Below are 20868 nucleotides of genomic sequence, written 5' to 3' on the forward strand. Positions count from 1 at the left end.
TGTGACATTGAACGATTATCTTCAGTCGTCGTTGGTTCCATCCTTGCAGGGTCTTTTTCCGGCATCAGCGGTGTCTGAGACTTGATATATTACCGGTTTCCTGATGTTTACGGTACACTCGTGAAAAGGTCGTACGGGAAAATCCCCACCTTATTGCTACCTCGGAAATGCGGTATCCCATCGCCGACTATAGCACCACTTTCAATCTCACCTAAATCTTGATAACCTGACATTGCAGCAGCAGTAACCGATCTAACAACTGCGCCAGACACTTGTTGTCTTATATAGGCGTTGCCTACCATAGCGTCGTATCCTGCCTGTTTACATATCCCTATATTTGAATACGCATGCCTATACCAGTATCTTTGGCGCTTCAGTGTAGTAAGAAATTGAGCCTATCACGTTCGCAGTAGCAGCACAATCGCCCTAACAGTTGTAATGTAAACTGTGGAAGCAAACCTTGGACTGGACCCATTCTTTCCATCGGAAGACCGACTTATAACGTTCTCTCGGTTAGCACTAAAACTGAAACCCTTCCTATCTCGGTAACTTGCCATCTTCAAAGTCTCTTCGGGTTTGCTGCTGATGAGTCCCCCAGAAGCAGCTTTCTCCTGAAGATGGCGAACAGTTGGATTGCCGAAATATTGAAACGAGATGATTTTAGGATCCGGTAGCAAACCCGAAGAGACTTGAGACTTATTACGCCGGGAAAGCCTACGAATTTGCAACTTTCCGTCTTATTCGACAGTACTTTTAACTGCGTTGTAGTACTAACGGTTGGCCATCACAATGTGCGATAAACTCATTTTCTAACTAAATGAACTTACCCTGTTTTTCTGTGGGATGTTTCTATGGGATAAAATATTGTCTGTAGTCCCTGCACATGAGTATTTTTTGTGCAGCTTTTCTGCTTCCAGCCTGTCTTAGATAAACACGATATTTACAAGTCCTGTGAAACATTCTTCATTTCTCGTTTTACACTGTACTTTGGTGGTTACTATTGAACGTGTTAGTTTGAATTGCATCAAAAAACTGATTTTGATGTTTATAATTCAGTACAACTACTACTAATCTTCAAAAGTACTGATCAGTGCACATAGCGGTACGTGTCTTCCCCTATATTTCATTATGTGCTGTTACATATCACAAACTAATTTTGCTCTCTAACCCGTTGTTGATGGATGTTGTTCTCTTCTGCTGTCTGTCGCGAAATATTTTGGTTTTCAAAAATATATTTTATACTTTTAAATGTGTTCCAGCTACCTGCCTGGCTCATTGTTTCCTTGTTCGATTATGGGAGACGTGTAATGTCCCCTAACTTATTCTCTTTTGGTAAAAGTTAATTTCAGGTGACAATATTAGTGACTTTTTTTTCCTTTCTTTTTTACCTACAGGTTAGCCGAAAGCGCTGCTTCCTGGACTCAGGTAAGCGCGTCGGCCCCGGATGGAATATGCCTGGCGGATTACTGACGAGGACCGGTGAGCCAGCCAGCCTGGATGTGGTTTTTAGGCGGTTTTCCACATCCCACCCCACTACGTGAATACCGGGCTGGTCCCCACGTCCCGCCTCAGTTACACGACTCACAGACATTGGAAAACGTTCGCACTGTTTCAAGGTTTACACTAGACGCAGACAGCTGGGGTACACTAATTGCGCCCCAGGGGGTACAGGGTGGCGACAGGAAAGGCATCTGGCCACCCTCTGACACTAACATCGCCAAATCCACAGCAAGAAGGGCGACCCCGCGTTACAGGGGTACAAAGGTCCAAAGAAAATGATGATGATGAATATTAGTGATGTTTTTTCTTAGAATTCCAAATTTGGAAATGTTGTTTTGAAAGTTAAGCACGTAATTTCATCACAGAATAAGTCTTTAACAGCTTCTCGGAAGTCTAAGACAGTCTGTGTGAGCGAAAATAATTCTCACTTAGAATTAGCTACTTTTGTGCAAGAAATGAAGAAATAATTTTCTAAGATTGGAGGGTTAAGTCAAACTGTTTTGAAGTGAGTAGTCACTCACTAACTATCTCTTGCTGCCTTTCCTTGCCTTTTTTTAACATAGTACACATAATTCTAATTTTTTTTTCGGTGCCTAGAATTCACGTTACGTGTCTGCCATGTCCTAAGCCAAATAAATGTAAGATTATGGTACCACGCAAAACTCATGAGTAAAATGAAATGTTACACAATAACGTTATGGCGCAGTCTACTGAAATAACGAAAACAGCTGCGTAGCGTTCCTCTGACTGTAACGATGATTCTGTCATGTACTGGCAGAATGTGTATACTCTTTAAGATCACACTCTGAAAACGATATCTCCTTAGATTTCCCAGACTTCTTCAGCCTATGGTATTACAATTTCTGACTCTATAAGGTAGAGTGCGCACGTCGTTCTGTAGAGGTGTTCATTCTACTTCTTTCTGTTGCCTTCGATTTTCTTCTTACGTTCATTATGTTCAATTCCGTTGTAACAGCGTTATTTCTTAATCTCTACTCTGGCATACCCTTTCACAGCCTTAAGAAATCTCATTTCAGCTGACTGGATCTTACTCTCTTTTCGTTTGCGAATGACACATCCCTCATTTCGGTAGAGTATTATAGGCAAGCCTTTACTGCATAAAACTTGATTTTTGTTATGTTTGCGCTTTTTTTCTGAAGTACCTATTTATTGTTCCACATATGATTCCAAATTGTGCTACTTTCGTGTCGATATTTTTGCCATATTCGTGTTGATAACACGTCACAATTGCTAAAGTGACTAACCTTACTTACATTAATGTACTTCTCATCACAATTTTTTTTCTTATGAGGTCTCTTCTTATGAAAGCCATTGACATAGTTTTCATGTAGGTTTAGTTATACTGTGGTTTTGGACTACTTTGCTTAGAAGGTAAATTCCTTGTTACAGTTCACTTTCTTTCAGTGTTAAAATTGTACGGTCGTCTTCGTCTGAAACAAAATTCAAGATACTCTCTGTGTCTATTTTAATATCGGCATGAAACTGGGGTTTTTCCATCCATGAAGTGTATCGTCTTCATACGCACTAAAAAGCATTGGTTAATGTTGTATCCTTGTCTGATTACTTGTTTGTGAAAAAGTAGCTACCTGCAGTTCATCTAATATGATAGCTGTGATCTAGTAAAGACTCCTTAAGATGGTTATTAAAAGGAGTGGGTACACAATCTTCTTTAGTGTAATTTGTTTTGGCCTATTAACTATATCTAAGGCTTTTTACAAGTCAACAAATGCTACATAGTACTCTCAATTAATTTCTAAATGTTTTTCAGTTACCTAGTGACAAAAACAGCATCTGTTGTCGACCTTCCTCTACGGAAACACGTTTATTCTTTCCTTGAGAAACACTCTGGTATTACTTTTAGTCTGCTGTTTAAGAATGTATCGAAAGCCTTTTACGTTGCGTCAAATAAGCTAAACTCTCTTCAGTTCTGGCAGTTACTTTATCTCATTTTTAAAAAGCGATTGAACTTTTATTTGTTATCATACTCCTCGTGTTACTCTCCTTTTATAAAATATATTGAACAGATTTAGTAGTCTCAGATGGAAAGAAATTCCGCCGTATTTTAGTTCATTATTGATAACCAGATATTATTTTGTTAGAAATAGCGAATAATAATGCAAGTTTAATAAGCACAGAACGCAGGGCTGAGCAAGGCAGTTGGTAGTGAGACGTAAGTTAGAATAGATGGTCAGTGCAAGCAGTATGTACAACACAGGGTGACTGATGAAAGTACGCTGTAATCGAATAAAAGTTACTAAATCGACTAATCGGCGTTCGTGAAAATAGACAGTATGGCAACATAAGAGTCACTTATTTGATTGATGTGAGCGCTTATAAAATTCTGTCCAAAGTTAACTTTCTCAAGTATTTCGCGGAAATTACGTCGCCTTCCCTGCAGCGATTCCCGTCTGTGTTCACGGAATTCTCGAGTGCTGATCAAAACAAATCTGGCAGAACATCTCAGAATTGCTTCAGTGTTTTCCGTAAATCCTGCCTGGTGACGGTGCCAAATCAGTACTCAAGTAAGGGCTGCACAAGCGTTCTGTACGCGATCTCTTTTATAGATGAGCTACACTTTCATAGAATTCTCATAGTAAACCGACATCGACCATTTTGTTCCTTACAACCGGAATTACGCGCTCGTTCTATTTCATGTCACTTTGCAACGTTACGCTTATTTATTTGACGTGACCGTGTCAACCATCACATTACAACTACTGTATTCGAGAATTATAGGATTTTTCTTACCTATGCATCCGTATATAATTACATTTTTCCACATTTAGAGCAAATAAAAATTCTCTCCAAGCGTTCTTGTATCCGATTGCAGTCACTCAATGTGGACACCTTATCGTACACTACAGCTTCGTCAGCAAACAGCCGCAGATCTCATTAGTTCAGTCCGACTGTGTATAACAAGCGCGGTCCTACGATACTTCTCTGGGGCACTTCTGACGCCATCCCTGTCTCCAATGAACACTTGCCGTTCAGGATAACGTACCGGGTTCAGTTATTTAAAAAATTCTTCGATTTACTTGCATCTCTGTGAACCAGATCCGTATCTTATAAGTTTCGTTAACAGTCTTCAGTGGGGCACTGTGTCAAACGTTTGCAGGAAATATAAGAATAAGGAATCTGCCTGTTGTCTTTCATCCATGATTTTCAGGATACCTTGTGGAAAAAGGGCAAACTGAATTTCGAACGTCCGATTTTTTTCTAAATAGATGTTGATTTGTGGACAGAGGTTTTTTTAAATGGTTCAAATGGCTCTGAGCACTATGGGACTTAACATCTGAGGTCAACAGTCCCCTAGAACTTAGAACTACTTAAATCTATCTAACCTAAGGACATCACACTCATCCATGCCCGAGGCAGGATTCGAACCCGCGACCGTAGCAGCAGGGTGGTTCCGGCAGAGGGTTTTCTCTGTCAAGGTAATTTATTATATTTGAACTAGGAATATGTTCAAGATGTCTGCAGAAAGGCGACGTTTAACTTACTGCTGTGTAAATTTGCGGGTCATGTCTTTTACTTTTCTTAAAAGCACGAGAGTCACCCGCGCTTTTTACCTTTCGCTTGGGACTCTGCACTGGATGAGAGATAAGCTAAGTATGGGGCCTAAGCCGAAGAAAAATCATTTTAAAATCGAATTCGTTGCCAGAAATACCTATTGCTGTGTCGTCTGTGCGGGAGAACGTACGGCGGTAAAACGATGGTAAGTGTGTACGATTTTCACGGTTCAAATGGTTCAAATGGCTCTGAGCACTATGGGACTTAACATCTGAGGTCATCAGTCCCCTAGAACTTAGAACTACTTAAACCTAACTAACCTGAATCACACATATCCATGCCCGAGGCAGGATTCGAACCTGGGACCGTGGCAGTCACGCGGTTCCGGACTGAAGCGTCTAGAACCGCTCGGCCACCGCAACCGGCTACGATTTTCATGCGTGGATAATTTTTTAAACGCGAAATTTAAAATTCCAGCTTTCGTTCTGCTGTCTTCTGTTGCCAGATTGGATGACGAGTGGCTGACTATAAGCTTCTATACGCCCAGCGATTTCACGTAGGACTATAACAATCTACGAAACACGGAAAAATCTTTCCAAGTATGACGATGGAACTGCATGCTTAGCGCATCGATATTTTTGTTAACAAACAAATTTATACCAACGTTTGGCTCTCCACGTCTCTGAGTAAATCGTTGAACGTTCCGTGCCGTATAAGGTATGAAAACTTGCAACGAGAGTGGAAATAAGGATCACAGTGATTTGGTTCGTTGGTTGATTTCGGTGAGGGGACCAGACAGCGAGGTCATCGGTCCCATCGGATTAGGGAAGGATGGGAAAAGAAGTTGACTGCGCCCTTTCAAAGGAACCATCCCAGGATTTGCCTGAAGCGATTTAGTGAAATCAGTTGAAACCTAAATCAAGATGGCCGTACCCGGGTTTGAACCGTCGTCCTCCCGAATGCGAGTCCAATGTGCTAACCACTGCGCCACCTCGCTCGATACAGTGATGTGGTAATGTATTTCCGCAGTACTGGAACACTGTCGAGATAAGTCGGTCACGTTGGTTGTGATAGTCCAGACCATCGCCACTCCGTCTGTTCGATGTTCGGCAGAGCCGCTACTGACCTCCCTATCGATCGCAGAAGTTCGGAGTGTGGCGATCAGAGCGGCACGCGAGACGGCAGAGGCGCTGCGGCGCGTCGCGGTGGTCATGAATATTTTGGAGGCGCCGCCCGCCGCTGCTGGTTAATAACACAGCTCGTTAGCCCCTGTCTGTGAGTACAGTCTCGTCCTTGCACAATTGTGGCCACTCGCGGCGGTATTGACGAGTTATACAACGAGCAGTTGCTTAGTTCTAGGATGGACACGAATAGCAACAAAGCTTATCTGTTTGCGTCAGATCTGTATTTAACTCTTAGACACGCTTCTGAAAAAAAAAGAACATTAGGCGTTATAAAAGTAATGGGAACTTTGTAATGTAGCCTGTTTGATTTTATCGTTTTGTGCTGGTAAATATGTCGGAAAAGTATCTATGCATTATCTGCAGCCAACTCTTAGTCCTTTGTCAGATATCAAGAGGGTTACCAGCAGATATGTTCCGGTAGTATGGGCGATTATACACACATCAAAAAAAGTTTTGCATCACCCCGGTTCCCAGAACTCCTGAAGATAGACAGACACAGTCCCTTTGACTGTTCAGAAATTTCACTAAACTCGCCCAATGATGTAAACAGCCATGCATGAGCAGCGCCTATCAGATGGAGGGAGTCCGACAGCCGATCAGTTCCAGTCATTCCATCAGGAAGGAGGTACACGGCTCGTGTCGTCTGCAGTTCAACCACGCCTAGACAGTCAATACCGCGGTTCGATCGCGTCCGGATTGTTACTTTGTGCCAGGAAGGGCTCTCAACAACGAAAGTGTCCCGGCATCTCGGAGTGAATCAAAGTGGTGTTTCTAGAATGAAATTTTCACTTTACAGGTTGGAAGGTAGGAGACGAGGTACTGGCGGAAGTAATGCTGTGAGGACGGGGCGTGAGTCGTGCTTGGGTAGCTCAGTTGATGGAGCACTTGCCCGTGAAAGGCAAAGGTCCCGATTTCGAGTCTCGGTCCGGCACACAGTTTTAATATGCCAGGAAGTTTCAGAGTGGTGTTGTTCGGACATGGAGGAGATACAGAGAGACAGGAACTGTCGATGACATGCCTCTCTCAGGCCACCCAAGGACTACTACTGCAGTGGATGACCGCTACCTACGGATTATGGTTCGGAGGAACCCTGACAGCAACGCTACAATGTTGAATAATGCATTTCGTGCAGCCACAGGACGTCGTGTTACGACTCAAACTGTGCGAAGTAGGCTGCATGATGCGCAACTCCACTACCGACGTCCATGGCGAGGTCCATCCTTGCAACCACGACGACACCATGCAGCGCAGTACAGATGGGCCCAACAACATGCCGAATGGACCGCTCGGGATTGACATCACGTCATGTTCACTGATGAGTGTCCCGTATGCCCTTCAACCAGACAATTGTCGAAGACGTGTTTGGAGGCAACTCGGTCAGGCTGAACGCCTTGGACACACTGTCCAGCGAGGTGGAGGTTCCCTGCCGTTTTGCGGTGGCATTATGTGGGGCCGAAGTACGCCGCTGGTGGTCATGGAAGGCATCGTAACGGCTGTACGATACGTGAATGCCATCCGCCGACCGATAGTGCAACCATATCGGCAGCATATTGGGGAGGCATTCGTCTTCATGAACGACAGTTCACGCCCCATCGTTCACATCTTGTGAATGAATGCCTTCAGGATAACGACATCGCTCGATTAGAGGGGCCAGCATGTTCTCCAGACATGAACTCTATCGATCAAGCCTGGGAGAGATTGAAAAGGGCTGTTTATTGACGGCGTGACCCACCAACCACTCTGAGGGATCTATGCCGAATCTCCGTTGAGGAGTGGGACAATCTGGACCAACAGTGCCTTGATGAACTTGTGGATAGTATGCCACGTCGATGGAAGAGGACATGCTACTGGGTATTAGATGTAGCGGTGTGTACAGCAATCCGGACTACCACCTCTGAAGGTCTCGCTGTATGGTGGTATAACATGCAATGTGTGGTTTTCATGAGTAGTGAAAAGGGTGGAAATGATGTTTATGTTGATCTCTATTCCTATTTTCTGTACAGGTTCCGGAATTCTCAGAACCGAGGTGATGCAAAAGTTTTTCTGATGTGTGTATATTTTGAATCTTAGAGGTCTGAGAACTTATTTTAAATCCTGCTATGAGAACGGATTATGTCAACGGCCTTGCCGCAATGGTAACACCGGTTCCCGTCCGTTCACCGGAGTTAACGGCTGTCGGGTTTGCCTTACGCTTGGATGGGTGACCGCGCGAGTGTGCTGAGCTCTATTGGCAAGCGAGGTGCACCCAGCTCTTGTGAAGCTAATTGTGCAGCTACTTAATAGAGAAGTAGCGGCTCCGGTCACGAAACTTAGCAACAGACGGGAGAACGGTGTGGTATCAACCTCTCTACATCGGAATCCGCTGACTCTATCGCATGAGGATGACACGGCGATCGGTCGACACCGTATGGTCTTCCGAAGCCTGTTCGGACGAAGTTTAGTTTTTTTCTGAGAACGGAATAACATGCTGCAAAGTGTTAGAAATGGTTAATACAGCTTTTGGTTAGTCTGCTGTGAGAATAAAAATGGATGGTGAGTAGTAGAAGTATATAGGTGTTTGGAAGATCACGAGCATTCTGGACGCCCCAGCACAGCATCAACAGACGAAATCATGGAAGAAGTGAAAGAGATTGGTGTGAGCTATCACCGCATCATAGTCAGAGGAGCTGTAGGCGATGCTGGCGTATAAATTATGTCATACCATGATATTTTTTCGAGTGTTTTGGATATGAAACGTGTGACAGAAAAATGTGTCCCAAAACTGTTTAATTTAAAAACAGAAAACAGCGGTGAATGACAGATGCTCGGTGTCAACAGTAATGAAGAAGCACTGAAAGGATTCACAAAGCGTGCTGAAACTTCGGTTTTCGGATATGGCGTCGCAACAAAGGCTCAGTCATCTCAGTGGAACCATACCGGATCTGCAAGACCAGAAAAGGCATGACAAGAGCGGTCACATGTGAAGCTTATGCTTGCTGCGGTCGTCGATTTAACCGACACAGCTCACTATAAGTTATTCACACGAGATCGAACGATCAGTAAGGAATATTACAAATTCATTGCCGTTCGTGTGAACCAGTCCGAAAAGCGCCCGGATTTGTGGAAACAATTCTTGGGCTTTGTAGTGGAGAAAGCACCAGATCACACTTCGCAGAGTTTTCGCAAATAGAACGTTCCAGCATCTTTACTGGCCAGGTTTGAATTTTTTTTAGTTCCCAAAAATAAAGAACAGCTTAAAGGACCGTCATTTTACAAGCACGAACGGGATTAAAAACGCATCGGTGAGAGAATTAAAAGCTGTCTCAGAGATCGAGTTCCAGAAGAATTTCAGGGATCGGAAAAAGTTCTGGCATAAGTGTTTAGTATCTAACATGGACTGTTTTGAAGAGGATAACAGTTATATAGACGAATAATTAAAACTAACATCGCCTGTGGTCGAGATTTGACCAACTGAGTCAACAGACTGAATCTGGCATAAAAAGAATCTTAAAGTGAAATACTCCGCGTGAAACTGTGACTGAGATTTCAGCCTCAGAAGTGACCCATAGCAAATGCAGCATAATAGTTAAGAATAGTCTTGAAATAATTATTTGATTTTTCTTTAATTGTTCGATCATTTGAAGCGAGGCCTTGATCCAGTTCATTGAAAAATAAATTTTGTGTTATCAGCACCAAACTAACTTTTTCTTTATGGCAACATTATTTTAAATTTCGTTGTATTGAAATAAAGTAAACTCAGATTTGAAATGATTTTCATTACAAATTCTGCACTGTAAATTCATCAAACTGCAATTATAACTTAAAAAATTATCTTTCAAAACAATAGTAGAATTATCGTCTATTCAAAAACTGTGTCACTCCATTTCTTCACCTTTCAGTCCGACCCGTGTTCTCCTTCAAGGCATAGCGTAAAACAAATATAGTTTCCATATAATAAGGGAGATAATAACCATCAAAATGAAGAAACTGAAAATTAGGAGCGCTTCAAAGTTTGTCGCAACCGCGTCTAACGAACATAAAGTTGGGTCCGTCTAATCTTAGACAAAAGCAAGTGAAAAAACGGTGATCTCAAATAATGTTTGTTTCCCTCAACTACTCCGTTATCATGTTTCGTTTTCCACTTTCGACAACGTCAACGACGTAGCAGTTGTGGCACTGTAGTTGCGCGATTAGCTTGTGTTACTGCAAATGAGCTAACTTCAGCATTTAAACATGAGCGTCCGTAGACTGCATTTTCACGAACCGTTGCTACCTTCACGTGTCATTTCTACTATAGCACCTGATCAGTAGGCAGGGTGAAGATTGCAAGCACTTCAATCTTCGAGGTTCATGTATTGGAGTCTTAAATGTATGATAGAGAAGGCGTAATCAAATTTATAAATATCGAAGCATCTGGTTCTTTTAACACTCTTAGTGGCTAGGTACACACGTGATTTTTTTCTTAGCGCAATTCGTGGCAAAGTACCTTTCAAATTAGGTAAGTTTCATTTGCTTCCCTGTGTAATTAATATTTAAATCGTTACTTCAATTTTCGTTTTCACTTATTAATATTATGATTATTTTTTTAAAAAACATAAAATCCTTTTTTTAACACGCGTCGCGGGGAGCCTATTAAGAGAGCGTAACATGTAGAGGGTATTACAACGATAATGATATCATGAACTCTCAGTGATGATGTAGAAGGAAAGTGTATCAGTTTTAGACTGGGAGTCCTAATTCAGAAACGAGTCATTTGAGATTTATTACTGACAGTTAAAATTTTTGATGTACCGTTGCTCTACTAACAATGATAAAATCCACGTAGGTAGACTTTACGCGATAACTTTGTTTACCTCCTCAACCTGCTCCGTGTGCTACCACAGTATATGACAAGCGGTCGGGAATCTCTACAGGGGAAAAATGGAAAAAAAACTGACAGCTGCAGCGATGCTACGACTCCAAGCGGCTAGCCTGTAGTAAGAAACGAATGGCATAACATGTAATTTGAAAATATGCTCTTCTTGTTATTTATACTTCTTTATTTGCTAGTCACTAAATGAGTCGGTGATTTTGCTAAGTCAGTTATGCAAATGTAATTAAAGTAATAACCGTCCTTACTGCTGATGTGATGGTAAAACGATTGAATCTGAATGCAGTGTATCGTAACGGTTCACAGTATCCGACTCGTACTCGGACCATCGGAAATCTTTTGCAACGAGACACGAAATGTAACCTGATGTGTTAGAGTTCAAAAGCAAATGATTATGAGTGTTTCTGTGGTTTCGCCCGTACATTCTGATCGCCGTTTGTACTTCTTTTTCGAGTATTTTTCCTCAAAACATTTTTACACTATCCGTACATTAATAGTAGTCTATCTTTTCGATGGTATGAGGATAACATAACGAAATCAAAAAGTCTCCTTGCATCCATTAACTTTCTTATAATCTGCTAATTTCAAAAGTTTATTAGTAGTATATACACGCCCATATTAATATTACTTGAAAAAGGATGCATGCATTTCCTTATGCAGTCTACTAGGTAACGACAAGAATATATGTACACTTTGTGGGAGATTTAAGGTACAAAACCAAGTATCGAAAAAGTTGTTGATTGATATGCTTATTTGAATACGGACAACTTTTACACACCTATACAGTAGTGTCATCACGAAAAGTTGGTTAAAATAGTGCCAGTCCCATTAAGAGGAGAACCTCTGAAGATAGTACAAACGAATAGAAATATTGAACAATATCTCTCATGTCTTAAATATTTAACTAAAAAATTTAAAATCAGCATTTGTAATTCATTACATTATTTACTTACTTCTCAGCATCCTTTGGAAAGTGAAAAAATGCTATTTCTGCTTTTATTTCTGATTGCTGCTACAATTTATACTAATTCAATAAGCTCAGAACTAGGGACTCATCTGAACGTACTTCATCACTCCATATCCATTTTTAGAGGGTTTATACAGGCTAGTCGCTTGGCACCGCAACAGTAGCGAAGCTGCAAAAAAACTGTGGACGTTTTATTCGTTAGCAGGTACATGTCTGTAATCTTTTCCAGGGCTTGCTGAAGTTAGCACAGAGCCCGTATCACTGACGAACTGCTCTACTCAGCAGTACGAATTAGGAAGGTAACGGTTAATAAAATTTATTTCACTAGTTTAAGCCAACAGATGTAATGTCCTAGATTTTTAAACTTTCATTGAAAAAACATAACCAGCATTGTCTAAGACACTAAAACTGCCTGTCACAGTTGTGTCTTATCATTTCTCGTCATATTGTAAGGAAAAAAAAAGTTCGCCCCGGTGGCTGAGAGGTCAGCGCGACAGAACGTCAATCCTAAGGGCGCGGGTTCGATTCCCGGCTGGGTCGGAGATTTTCTTCGCTCAGGGACTGGGTGTTGTGTCGTCCTAGTCATCATCATTTCATCCCCATCGACGCGCAAGCCGCCTTAGTGGCGTCAAATCCAAAGACTTGCACCCGGCGAATGGTCTACCCGACGGGAGTCACCAGTCACACGACATTTACATTTTATTTAGTAAGGAGAAGTCCCTCTCCGTAAGGAAACTGAAACTTTTGGATCAAGATGTGCTTAGACCGTGTAGTGACTCAAAGTGACCGACAGACAAGATTGTTCTTCCTCTTGCATTTACCAAGTACAGAGAGATCACGAAGTTCCATTCCGTGCTATGCATTACATAGATAGTAGTGAATTGTTCTTTCTTATTGATATGGGTGCGGATATACATCGAAATCATGGCATACATCATGGAGAAGTAGTAACGAGTACGTGGGCTCTCGAACGAGACCATACGGGAAACTCAATGAGAGATACTGAGCATAATTTCGCTGTAAGGTTTCAGAAGCCTTCACCGCCAAAATCAACAGTTCTACGGAGGGAGAAAAAGCTGTTTGGAACTCGTTTCATGAAAGATAAGCCCCGGTCAGGACGACTGACGAGACTGGAAACGTGTGTGGAGGCTGCGGCGTCTGTTGAATGTCCACCAAAAGAGTCCATTCGTGAACAGCGGTCACGTGAACTGGGAGTTCCATACTCGACATTACAAGAACATATAAAGAATTATTAGAAGTTAAAGGCATTAAAATCTCCCTTCGTAAACGAATTGAGCGATAATGAGATGTAAAAACGTCATCAGGCTTGTGGGTGAATGTTCGATGTCTTCACAATTCTTCCTTCAAGGGAAAAAGTGTTTTTGTCGAACAAATGTGCAATATATCGCAGTGCAAATGAAACATTTATTTCTGGAGAACGAAAAATACACTTTTTTGTGAGGAACTTGAAAACAACTCACCACATGCCATGATCTGGCCTACAACGTCTGTAACTCACTTGGCAGGTCCGTATTTCTTTTGAGGTACTGTGAATGGCACTCCGTGTCTCACCGCGTTACGTGATTTGTTTATTCCACATCTGCAACATCAGGACAGCTCGGTCGCGTATGGTTCCAGCAGAATGGAGTACCAGCCCATTATGCTACCCCGTCAGAGAGTATCTCAATGGGGTCTTTCCTGATAAACGGGTTGGACGCGGCTATGTCCACCTGCCTGCACCTTTGGAGTGGCCACCCCGAAGTCCTGATCTGTCATCTTGCGACAATGCGTTATGAGGGTTCATTTAACACAAGTTTGCCGCCACACTTTACGAGACAGCTGACGAACTTAAGGATACTGTTCGACGTGCACTTTTTGTCATCACGCCAGCGAAGTTGAGGAGAATTTCACGTCGTGCATGGAGGAGAAGCATATGCGTAGTGAAAACGATGGTTTACACCCAAACACTCTGCAATAAACAACAAAGAATAGTCAATCTACCTCTGAGTTGTCCTCTGCTGTGATACCAGGTTAATACAATGTGACATATGTCGACACGTCATAGGCGGTAAGGGGACTTTGTGATCATTCTGTAGAAAGAGTAGGCTAGCAACTAATGCAGATATCAGCCATCGATGGAATTACTGGCAAACGTAACTGATATTTGTCTGCGTTTCGAGAAGCTGACTTCTCCAAGCTGATTATTGAGGCTTACGTTAAAAACTATGAAGTGTAGTACTATAAATTTATGAAGACTATAAGAGTGGATACGACACGATTTTGCAATACACTAAGAAGTTCTATAAACATAGTAAACTGTCACAATGCAAAGGCATAACAAAAAGGTATTTTTTGTCTAGCTTTGTCAACAACATAATGCAAAAAATATCTGTCAGAAATTTTAGATTTCCAGAAGCTTTCGACATCGTTCCTCACAAGCGTCTTCTAACCAATCTGCGTGCCTATGGAATATCGCCTCAGTTGTGCCACTGGATTCGTGATTTCCTGTCAGAAAGGTCACAGTTCGTAGTAATAGACGGTAAATCATCGAGTAGAACGGAAGTAATATCCGGCGTTCCCCAGGGTAGTGTTATGGGCCCTCTATTGTTCGTGATTTTTTATATATATATATATATATATATATATATATATATATATTAACCACATAGGAGACAATCTGAATAGCCATCTTAGATTGTTTGCAGATGATGCTGTCATTTACCATCTTTTAAAGTCATCAGATCACCAGAACGAATTGCAAAATTATTTGGATAAGACATATGTACGGTGCGAAAAGTGGCAATTAATCCTGAAGAAAGAAAAGTATGAATTATTCACATGAATACTAAAGGAAATCCGCTAAATTTCGATTATGCAATAAATCACACAAATCTGAAGGCTGTAAATTCAAGTAAATGCTTTGGGTTTACAATTACAAATAACTTAAATTGGAACGATAACATAGATAATGTTGTGGGTAGAGCAAACCAAAGACTACGATTCACTGGCAGAATCATAGAAGGTGCAACAGGTCTAATATGTATGGTGCGAAAAGAGGCAATTAATCCTGAAGAAAGAAAAGTATGAAGTTATTCACATGAATACTAAAGGAAATCCGCTAAATTTCGATTACGCGATAAGTCACACAAATCTGAAAGCTGTAAATTCAAGTGAATGCTTTGGGATTACAATTACAAATAACTTAAATTGGAAAGATCACATAGACTGCTTACACCACACTTGTCCGCCCTATTCTGTAGTATTGTTGTGTGGTGTGGGATCCTTATCAGGTGGGACTGACGGATGACATCGAAAAAGTACAAAGAAGGGCAGCTGGTCTTGTATTATCACGAAGTAGAGGAGATGGTGCCACAGACATGATACGAGATTTGGAGTGGCATTCATTAAAACAAAGGCGTTATTCGTTTAGACGAGATCGTCTCATGAAATTTCAATCACCAGTTTTCTCCTCCAATCGCGAAAAAATTCTGTTGACACCCACCTGCATAGGGGGAAATGATCACCACGATAAAATAAGAGAAATCAGGGCTCGCAAAGAAACATTTAAGTGCTCGTTTTTCCGCGCACCGTTCGAGAGTGGAACGATAGAGAGACAGCTTGAAGGTGGTTCATTGAAGCTTCTGCCAGGCACTGAATACCAGAGTAATCATGTAGATGTAGATTGTGATGCAAGATCGTAGTAGTCTGCTGCAGACCATAATGGAACAGACCAGGTAAATAAAATTCCTGTGTCAATCTATAACAGGTAAAATACGGTTTGATAAAATATAATTCATCATATGTCGCCATATGTCGCCATATGATGTGACGCCAGACGTAGTGCAGATGTCGTGGACGTCAAAAGCGTTGAGTCGTGAGTGCGAGTGGGCCGGCGTCGTAGAATAAACAAAGTGCGAAGTCTTTGCCGGGTGGACAAAAATATGGTAGCATCAACTCATTACCACGCCTAAAAGGGTGTAGGAAAACCTATGGGATTCAAAACAGCTTCCAGTCGTCTCGGAAAGGATAAATCCGAGTCCCGTGAGCTTATAAAGAGAATCTTATACTATTCTTTCCACAATATGGTCGCTAGATCTGGTAATGATGATGGAAGTGGATCGTGATCACGCACTTTTATCACCAAAAGTAGGCCATAAAGGCTCAGTAATACTGAAATGAGGTGACTGTGGTGCCCAGTGGCGATGCGGCAGTTCACCTTCGTGTTCACAAAATCAATCGTAGACCGTGGCAGGTATGTCAACAAGGGCCCTGTCGTCTTGGAACACAGCACCAGCATTGGGAAACGAACACTGTACCGTGGGATGGACCTGGTCAGCCAAAATGGTCGTCTAATCCCTGGCATTAATGCGACCTTGCAGAATAACCATGAAGACAATTGGAACGCCACGATATGGCTGCCGAAATAATCACCTTTTGGACTTAAACTGGCCAGAAATTGGAAACAGTATGAAACAAGACTCATCTCAAAATATCTTCCTTCTATTCGTCCGTAGTACATGTTTTACGGCTGCGGCACCAGTTTTCCTGTTAGGGACAGTCTGCGTCACTGATGAGCGATTTTAGAATTCCAACTCGCCCTGAAGTTCCCTACTTATGGAGCTCCCTTCACCTCCTTTTGATTAGCCAGTGGAACATTCAGTTTTGCAGTGACATACGCAGCTGTCGTCCTGTTTATTTTTCGTCACCCTGAATCATGGACACTCTACACAGACTTTCGTCCGCGTTAAGACTTAGCGTAAAGATGTGTCTGCGCTTTCTGTGTATGTGCTATAAATCTTCGATACGTGCCTCTTGAAACACTAAGCATTTAGGCTACGTTAGCTACGGAAGCACCCACCAAACGAGGGACAACAATTTTCCCACATGCGAAGGCACTGATCTCCGACATAATGTACTCACATGTACATACAATACTGTTCTGAAACTTCCTGACACATTAAAACTGGGTACCGGACGGAGACTCGAACTCGGGACTCCGCTGAAGTGTGAAAATCTCATTCTAGAAACATCCCCTAGGCTGTGGCTAGGCCATGTCTCCACAATATCCTTTCTTCCAAGAGTGCAAGTTCTGCAAGTTCCGCAGAAGAGCTTCTGCGAAGTTTGGAAGGTAGGAGAGGAGTTACTGTCAGAACTGAAGCTGTGAGGGCGGCTCGAGAGTCGTGCTTGGGTAGCTCAGTTGGTAGAGCACTTGCCTGTGAAAGGCAAAGGTCCCGAGTTCGAGTCTCGGCCCGGCACACAATTTTGATCTGCCAGGAAGTTTCATATCAGCGCACACTCCGCTGCAGAGTGAAAATCTCATTCTGGAAACATCCCATAGGCTATGGCTAGGCCATGTCTCCGCAATATCCTTTCTTCCAGGAGTGCTAGTTCTGCAAGGTTCGCAGTAGAGCTTCTGTGAAGTTTGGAAGCTAGGAAACGAGGTACTGGCAGAAGTAAAGCTGTGAGGAGGGGTCGTGAGTAGTGCTTGGGTAGTTCAGTTGGTAGAGCACTTTCCGGCGAAAGTTTTAATCAGTCAGGAAGTTTCATATTAGCGCACACTCCGCTGCAGAGTGAAAATCTCATTCTGGACACAATACTGTTCTGATCACGACTGACAGTTGCAACATATTGAGGACACTGCAAAGATGCTGTTCGTGGTCGGATACGATAGTAAAACCTGCGGGCTTGGCTAGCATCTGCTTTTATCTTCAAGCATTCTTTTCTCGAGATTTTTTGATATTTATGTCCACCCTCTGTAACGCGCTAAGCCACTCGGTGATAACCACGCACGGTTGCCTTCAGCACGTGGTTCAGTAGGTACTGCTTTGTGTATCAAGCGTTACTGTAAAAAGATTTTTAAATTTGTGGTAACATCTAATGGGACCAAATTGCTTAGTTCATCGGTCCATAAGTTTACACACTACTTAATTTAAGTTGAACTAACTTACACTGTGGGCAACACATACACCCGTGCCCGATTGAGGACTCGAACCTTCGACGGGGGGAACCGCGCGGATTGTGACAAGACGCAGCGGATTTGTGTGAAGGAGTTAATGAAACTGTTAACTGGACAAAGCATTTTTTAATCCATTACAAACCGTACTACCGGTATGTTCCCAATTACCAAACTAAGTTATCAGCTTAAAACGCTTTTCCAGTCTACAGGTTAAATGGACTACTAAACGAAAGGAGTTTGTGGGGACGCAGTATGCAGTAACCGCTGTCCCGAGGGTTTTATTACCTTGAAAGTTTCGGTAACTAAAATAAGTGCCTTAACTGAAACTATTCCAAATAACCTGACCACTGGGATGCTTTCTACTTTTTCTTTACCGTGGTTACTAGATTATTGCCCGTTTGTATGCACGAACATTCACATCTACCCGAATACTCTGCCTTTCACACTCAAGTGCTTGGCAGAGGGTTCATCAAAACACTCTCTCACACTATTTCTCTACCGTTCCATTCTCAAACAACGCGTGGGCAAGTCGAACTCCTAACTCTTCCCGTGCTAGCTGTGATTTCTCTTATTTTATTACAATGATCATTTCTCATTATGTACGTGCATGTAAGGAAAATATTTTCGCATTCGAAGGAGAATGTTGGACTTTGAAATTTTGCGAAAGGATCTCGCCGGAACGAGAAACACCTTTGTTTTAACAATTGCCACCCCAACTTAAGTATCATATCCGTGACACTCACTCCTCTACTTCGCAATAATACAAAACGAGCTGCCCTTCTTTGAACTTTTTCGATAGCCTACATTAACCCAATCTGGTAAGGACCCCATACTGCACACCAATACTCTAGCAGAGTACCGGAAAGCGTAGTGTAGGAAGCGTTTTTAGTAGACCTCTTGCGTCTTCTAAGTGTTCAGCTAACAAAACACAGTCTTTGGTTTGTCTTCCCCACAAATTAATACATATTTTTTTCCAATTCAAGGTGTCTGTAATTGTAATTCCTAGGTATTTAGTTGAATAAACAGTGTTCAGGTTTCTGTGGTTTAGTGTGTAACCGAAATTTAACGGGGTCCTTTTAGTACCCATGCCGATGACTTCCATGTTTCGCTATTTAGGGTCTATTGCCCATTTTCACACCATACGGATATCTTCTCTAAATCATTTTGCAATTGGGTTTAGTCTTCTGATTACTTTACTACACGGTAAATGGCAGCATCGTCTGCAAACAAACTAACAAGTTGCTCAGATTTTCATCTAAATAATTAATATAGATTAGAAACAGCACAGGGCCTATAACAGTTCGCTGAGGAACGCAACATATGATTCATCTTTTACGCGATAACTTTTGGTCAGTTACTACGAACTGTTCCAACAGGAAGTCACGAATCCAATCGCACAACTGAGACAATACCTCATAGGCACGCAATTTCATTATAGCCGTTTATGAAGAAGATTATCGAAAATCTTTTGGAAATCTACTTTCTTAATCCACGCTGACTGTGTATAAACAGGTCTATTTCTCGAGGTTATTCATAGTATTCGAACGCAGTATATGCTCCAAAATCCTGTGATTCATCGGATTACTCCTCTTTTCCTTTCTAAACACACACACACACACACACACACACACACACACGTATATATATATGGCCACCAATAAATCCTTTAGGCTTCTCTTAAACTGAATAGGAAAATAGGAAAGGATGTTTCGTGGAGCAAGTGGCCATATGTGATTGTTAAATACGGAGCTGTTATATGTGCATACCCTGAAATGTAACTGGTATACATTCTGAACCGTAGGATTTGCCTTTATTAATTGATTTAAGCAGCTGTGTTACACCGTAGGTATCTACTTCTAAGTTACTCGTGTCTACGGCAATTCATGATGCCAATTCTGGAATATTCAGTTCATCTTATTTTGTGAAGGAATTTCGGAAAATCATATTTAGTGACTCCGCTTTGGAGGGTACTGTCATCGGTATCATACCCTCTGCTATCGCTCGCTGAAGTTATTGCTTGTGTCTTGCCGGTGGTGTACGTCATCTACGACCTGAATCGCTTTGGCTTTTCTGCCATATGTCGATAGAGTGTTTCGTTGTGGAAACTATTAAAAGCATCTCGGGTTAAAGTTCGTTTCGTGCTGAGTTTCGAGCTCCCGTAAAACTTGTTCCGACCTTTTAGTTAACATGCGGGGTCACTTCCGTCTATTGTTGATGTAAGTGGTATAAATACCTTCACTTCTGGCGATACTGTTTCTTTAAATTTAAGCCACATTTGCTCTGAACTTTCATAATTGGGAAGGAATGCAGGCTGTCTCTTACGAATGCGCCAAGCGAATTTTTATATTTTTTTCTGGGTAGATATAGTTTGCGTTTACTTTTGGTGGATTTGAATGTTACGGTATTCAGTCTAGCTGCAACAATCTTGTGATCACTAGTCCCACTACCCTTCGTAATGCTCCCTTACTGCTCGGGATTTTTGCTAAGAAACGAATATATTTTCGCAACCGTGCTATTTATCCAATAAAATCGAGAGTCCACAGCTCGTGGTCTAATGACTAGCGTTGCTGCCTCTGCATCACGGGGTCCCAAGTTCGATTCCCGGCCGGGCTGGGGACTTTCTCTGCCCGGGGACTGGGTGTTTGTGTTGTCCTCATCATTTGATCATCATCATCATCATTTGTGGCACTGGATAGAGTGGACTATGAAAAAATGGGACTGTGTAACAATTGGGACTTCGTACGGCCGTTGATGACCGAGCAATTGAGCGTCCCACAACCCAAACATCATCAACCAGTGATAGCGAGCAGTTTGAGTACAAGGTATCATTGATGTTCTGAAAATTACGGGTGGTAATGAGTTAGCACAACTAAAGTGTTGT

At 42.1% G+C, this 20868-nt stretch overlaps 1 protein-coding gene and 1 non-coding gene across 2 annotated transcripts in view; one reads left to right on the forward strand and one right to left on the reverse strand.

Moving 5' to 3' along the window:
* Positions 1-20868, reverse strand: part of LOC126419542 (odorant receptor coreceptor) — a 340278-nt gene that overhangs the window by 272425 nt on the left and 46985 nt on the right. The window lies entirely within an intron of this gene.
* Positions 17213-17287, forward strand: Trnas-uga (transfer RNA serine (anticodon UGA)). The gene has a single exon. It is a non-coding gene; the product is annotated as a tRNA-Ser (tRNA).

Source organism: Schistocerca serialis, chromosome 9, assembly GCF_023864345.2.
Source record: "Schistocerca serialis cubense isolate TAMUIC-IGC-003099 chromosome 9, iqSchSeri2.2, whole genome shotgun sequence".
Lineage (NCBI taxonomy): Eukaryota > Metazoa > Arthropoda > Insecta > Orthoptera > Acrididae > Schistocerca > Schistocerca serialis.